Source organism: Nannospalax galili, unplaced genomic scaffold (assembly GCF_000622305.1).
Source record: "Nannospalax galili isolate Female #2095 unplaced genomic scaffold, S.galili_v1.0 scaffold633, whole genome shotgun sequence".
NCBI lineage: Eukaryota > Metazoa > Chordata > Mammalia > Rodentia > Spalacidae > Nannospalax > Nannospalax galili.
The window spans coordinates 6,937,115-6,943,141 of NW_008336075.1; the positions used below are offsets into that span (position 1 = coordinate 6,937,115).

The window sequence follows — 6,027 nt, forward strand, 5'->3', positions numbered from 1 at the left end:
GAACCCCAGTCTTCTGCAAGAACAGTCAGTGTTCTTAACTGCTGAGCCATCTTTCCAGCCCCCCTACTTAGTCCTTTTAACTCAACTCCACAATACCTCTAGAAAAACGTTCTGATATCCAAGTTAGTTATTATAATCACACTTCCACTAAACCTTTTATTATAATCAGATCACAATTATTCATTTACTCTTTATTATAAGCAATTTGAGGGCATAATTCTTACTCTTCTATTTTCATATAAGCTGAATTTTTCTGTAATAAAGGTCTTTTAAAAATATTCAAATAGGCCAGGCATGGTGGTGCACGCCTTTAATCCCAGCACTTGGGAGGCAGAGGCAGGCGGATCTTTGTGAGTTCGAGGCCAGCCTGCTCTACATAGTGAGTTCCAGGACAGCTGGGGCTACAAGGCTACAGGGCTGGGCATGGTGGCACATACCTTTGATCCTAGCACTCAGGAGGCAGAAGCAGGCGGATCTCTTTGAGATCAAAGTCAGCCTGGTCTACACAATGAGTTCCAGGTCAGCTGGAGCTACAGGGAGACCTTGTCTCAAAAAAGCAAAACAAAGAAAGTCCCAAAAACTATAAGAAATTTTTCTGACTTTCACCATATCCTGACATTTTGAAAAAAACTCACTATGTAAGTTAATTATTAAAGAAAACCATTTTAGGGCTGGAGAGATGGCTCGGCAGTTAAGAGTACATGCTGCTCTTCCAGAGGACCTGAGTTCAGTTCCTAGGACCCACAAAGGTTCAACACCTGTACTTCCAGTTCCAGGGGTATCCAATGCCTCTGACCCACACATGTGCACCCACATGCATAATTAAGAATAAAATATAAATCTTTTTAAAAAAGAAAAACATCTTTTATATTAAGAATTTTAATAACTTATTTTGAACAGTAAAACTCAATATCATGAAGAATAAAGTTCTTTTTACAGAAATATTAAAGTAATACACAAATTAAATTATAGGTGGTCTAAAGATTTAAAGCAAAAAAATTAAAACCATGAGAAAGTAAAAGGAAGAAACAAATAGAATAGTAAGCTAAAGGACTTTTAAACAATTTCTGAAAAATATTTTTGAAGAATGTGTCATTTATTTAATAACCAACTATTACAAATCATCTCCATATGCACTGAAATGTAGCTTAGTGACAGAATGAATACCTAACATACACAAGGCCCTGGATTAGATACCCAGTAACTAGATAAAGAAAACAGGTGACATGAAAAAGCAAATCCTGAAAGTGAATAAAATGAAGCCTCATAAAATCCCAGCATCAGGAAGGCTGAGGCAGGAGAATTTTGAGTCTGAGGCTAACCTGGACTAAATATATAACAAATTCCAGGCCAGATTAGGCTACATAGGGAGATTCTGTCTCAAAAACAAAAATTTTGGACCTGTGAGATAGCTCAGTGGATACACTACTTGCTTGGCAAGCCTGACTACTTGAGTTCAATCTCTAGCACCACATGAAGGTGGAAGGAGAGAACCAACTTCTTAAAGTTGTTCTCTGATACATGCATGCTGTGACATGCAAAAGTGCCCATATACACATCAGATACACAATAAAAAAGAAAACAAAAGGTGCTCATTTTTAAAATGTCCAACAGCAATCAAGAAAATATAAATTAAAAAATAAGACAGAAGGCCGGGTGTGGTGGCTCATGCCTTTAATCCCAGCACTTGGGAGGCAGAGGCAGGTGGATCTCTGTGAATTCAAGGCCAGCCTAGTCTACATAGTGAGCTCCAGGACAGCTGGGGCTACAGGGAGACCCTGTCTCAAAAAGACCAAAAAAAAAGAAAGAAGCCAGGTGTGGCAGCACACCCTCTTATCCCAGCTCCACAGAGGTAGAGGCAGGAAGTTTGGGAGTTCAATGTCATCCTTGGCCACATAGCAAGTTCTGGGCCAACCTATGATATGAGACCCCCTCTAATGAAAAAAAAAACCAAACTAAAAACAGGGCCGGGGTGGTGGTGAATGCCTTTAATCCTACCACTCGGGAGGCAGAGGCAGGCAGGACTCTGAGTTCAAGGTCAGTATGGTATACATATTCAGATCCAGGCCAGCTGGGGCTACAGGGAGACACTGTCTCCAAAAGACCAAACAAACAAAAAACAAAAGAAGAACCCAACAACAAAAAAGCAAAAAGATACAACTGTATACACTAAGGTTTAGATTCGATCTCTAACACTGCAAAAACATATAGCCCAGAAAACTGGACTATGCCTGTAGTTTCAATGCTGGAGTGGCTGAGGCAGGAAAATGGCTTGAGGCCAGACCTTCGAGAACATCAGAGGTTCCTGCTAATCCTCACCTCCACAGGACTCAAGTCAGTTAAAAAGGATGCAAGAGACTATCACCAGTCAGCAAAATAGCTCAGTGTTAGGGCAAAGGCCCTTGCCACCAAGCCTAATAAGCCAGGACCCAGTAGCAGGAGGGAACTGGCTCTTATGGCTTTTTCCCTGACCTCTCCATGCATGCCACAAACATATACTCACAAATAAATAAATAAATAAATAAATAAATAAATAAATAAAAAAAAATAAATATAAAAAAATGTTTTTTAAAGACTATCACGGGTCAGGCCCTCTGTTGCATCTCTATATGGGAGGAAGAGGAGAGAGAAAGTAAGAGACAAACAACCACTTTCACACACTGTCTTATTGAACAAGCTATTAAATTACATGCTTCTATGTACATAGTGATTCTATTTCTAGCAGGATGGCCTAAAGAAAGTCACATATGTGCTCCAGGTTGCAGGAACAAGTATTTTTCTGGGCCTCAATGACTTAAATTCATAAATGTGTTCGTCACCATGCAAGGAGTTAAGCACGTTAAATGGCATAGAATACAGTTGTTTAAACAGCTGGCTTAGATAAAACTTATAAGTGAAAAATCAAATCACAGGAAAATGAATACAGTATCCTCCCACTTTGAGATACAATGCAAATGCACACACATACATGTGCACGCACACAAAGACTACAAAATGTAAATGATTTAAGAAACTTACTCTCTGGAGAGTTAGCCCAGAGGTCATAAGAATGTTTTGCAAGTCTGGCATGATGGCACAAGCCTTTCATCCCAGCACTTGGGAGGCAGAGGCAGGCAGGTATCTGTGAGATCAAGGCCAGTTTGGCCTACACAGTGAGTTCCAGAGCAGTTGATGCTACAAGGAAACCCTGTCTCAAAAAACTAAACAACAAAACAAAACACAAAAAGTATGCGTTGCTTATGTTATTAAAGATTAAAAAAATTTTCAAGGGTTAGGCAAAAAAAAAAAAAGTGTCCTCACACTGACTTTCCTCATCCCACCTGCCCTCAATCCTGTTCATGTGCAGCCAGGGATTATCAGCACCACAAATCTGATTGCTGTTTTAAATCTTTACTGGCCCTGGCTCCTTCCCAGCCCTGTGAGCTGTCCATGCTAGCTGCTTGCTGTCTCTGCGCTGGTACTTTGCTCAGCAGGTCTTCCTATTTCCAGACTTTTCTTCATTAGTGGTTTCATCTTTCTAGGATAATCTTCTGTCTACTCTCTCCTCATCTTCTCCCTCTTCAGATGGTTAATGTAATATTTACACCTGAAATGTCTTTTCCTCAGAGAAACACTACCAGCCTCCTGAAGCTACATTAGATGCCTCTGTTACTAACTTGGGCTTTTCTTTATAACATGGGAAAAAACTGTTATTAAAGATTTAATTGCTTATTGTTTTTTACTGGCTAGTCCCTGCCCCCGAAAAAAAAACACAAGGACCTGGTCTGACTTGTTCACTATAATGGATGATTTAAGCGCTATCATGCCAACCTGCCAATCAGTGACGAACTTCTGTAATACACTAAAAGCTAAGGAAAATGACACTATATAACGAGGCAAGCCCTAAAAGAGGATAAGAGAGACTCATAAAATAATCCCAGCACCTGGGAAGTTGGAGCAGGAGAATTTTGAGTTCAAGGCCAACTTGGGCTTATATATACACAGCAAATTCCAGGCCGACTTGTGTTACACAGGGAGACCCTGACTCTGAAAACAAAATCGCAAAAAGATGGGGATGGGAGTTATGCAGTTTCTAATGTGAAAAGATTTACCACTTTTCCACAATGACTAAGAATTTCTCTTAATCACAGAAATGCAAACTGAAGTAATTCATTTCCTACTTAAACAGTAGCTGCTTAAAACAACAACAAAGCACCAAACTCCTACATTTTTCACGAAAAATGTGTATTTATACATTACTGGAGGTCAATTGCATCCCTTACTCCTTGTGTTGTTTCCCTGTTTTTGTGGTGTTGGGGATTGAATCCAAGATATCAAACATACTGGCAAGTGCTTTACCACCGAGGTATGACCCCCCCCATCATTGACTTCTTTATACAGAAACATTGCCAATATACAAAAAGTCATAAACATCAGTATTTCATCCCAGTTATATTCCCAAAAGAAAATTTAACAGAGTAACTCAACAGCAGGATAAGCATGCATACTGCCTTCCAATCAAATTATCCCACAAAAAAATAAAACAAAACAAAAACACGGTTGAGGTTTTACCGCCATGGTGGAGCTCTTGCTTGGCAAGTCTAAGGCCTTAGGGTTTGATACCCAATATCAAAAGAAGAAAACAACGAAAGAGAAAAAGAAAAAAGAAAAAAAAAGAAAGAATGGAAAGGAAAAAAAGGAATAAGAAAAAAAGAAAGCGTGGTCTTGAAATGATCATATACAAGGTAACCCACTACGGCAGGCTTGGTAACAGGTTGTACCTTACAACTGAAGTTAGCGGAGTTGTGCATTATGTTCAAAATGTATTGAGAGGTCCTCCTCTAATTCTTAAGGGAAAACACAGATAGTTACTTTATTGCCAAACCACTTAGAAGAGTCGAGTCTTCTCGCTCTTAAGCAGAACTCAGAGACTACAGTAACCATAAAGACGGTCAGACCCAATTGCCTTCACCCACGAAGAGCCCATCAGGACGCGCGCCACGCGTGGGTGCGGGGAGCGCCCAGGGCGCTGGCAGTTCCCGGGACGCACCTGCCTCGCACGGTTCCCAAAGTTTGCTGATTACCAGCGAGCCTGCAGCGTCCACTCGGTGTCTGCCCACCACCGCGACGAGCGCACACTCGAGCGCCTTCCCCTGACCGCGGGGCTGCACGGAGGTCCAGGGGGAGCAGAGCCCTTCCCCCGCCGCGCGGGACCCCGGCTGCCGGCCGGGCCCTGGCAGCGGCGGCGCAGTATCGCCCGAAACTAGGCCCCATTGGCCGACACCGCCCCGCCCCTCCCCTCCCGGCCGCCAGCCCGCTGCTGGTCGGGTGGACCGGCCCGGAGAGTGCGCGCTCCGAGAGCAAGTGAACCGGACACCCTGGGTCATGCTCTTACCTGCACTGGGGAAGAAGACCGCACGGCGACCAGACGGCAGCGACGAGTGCCCACGACCTGACGGTAGACGCCCAGCGACGGGAAGACAGGACAGGTCCTCAGAGACGCCAAGAAATGGCGGCGCCGCGCGCCCACCCCGCGCTAATCCCGGGAGGACCCCGGCCGCCCGCGGGCACGCCCCTTAAAGTCCCTCCAGATCCCGCCCCCTAGGGGGCGGGACGCTGCGCTCTTAAAGGGGCACCGCCGCCCGGGAAATCAGCCTCCCGGGAGACTGACCTTAAGCCGGCGATGCCAGGTGGGGACCGATCAGGCACAAGCAGTCAGTGTTAAGAGGCACCTTAAGAGGTGCTGTGTGCACCCTCAGATAAGTGCTATCTCGTGGACACCGTTAGGAGTCTGGAAACCTGGCTTGCTACATTGATGCCCTCATTTGTTCATTTAAAATGTTATTACATTTATTTGTGCGTGTCCGTGTCTGTGTGCGTGTGCATGCCACAGTGCATGTGTGGAAGTCAGAGGACAACTTGCAGAAGCTGATTCTCTTCTTCCACCACAAGGGTCTTGGGGATTTGAACTCAGGTTGTCTGGCTTTGCCGGCAGGGGCCCTTACCCACTGAGCCACCTTGGCAGCCCTCATTTGTTGATTAGTTCGT

The 6,027-nt window shown here is 44.0% G+C and overlaps 1 protein-coding gene across 5 annotated transcripts in view; it reads right to left on the bottom strand.

The window, feature by feature from the left end:
- Epb41l5 (erythrocyte membrane protein band 4.1 like 5) overlaps positions 1-5,785 on the bottom strand; it is a 142,723-nt gene extending 136,938 nt beyond the window's left edge. For 2 of the 5 annotated variants that reach the window (XM_017797571.2, XM_008830872.3), the window contains exon 1: positions 5,375-5,783. The gene's annotated coding sequence lies outside the window, so the exon portion shown is untranslated. Of the gene's footprint in view, positions 1-5,029; positions 5,193-5,374 lie in introns of those variants that run through there. The other 3 variants (XM_029562404.1, XM_017797570.2, XM_017797572.2) reach the window with 3 other exon arrangements.
- Between the last annotated feature and the right edge of the window lie 242 nt (positions 5,786-6,027).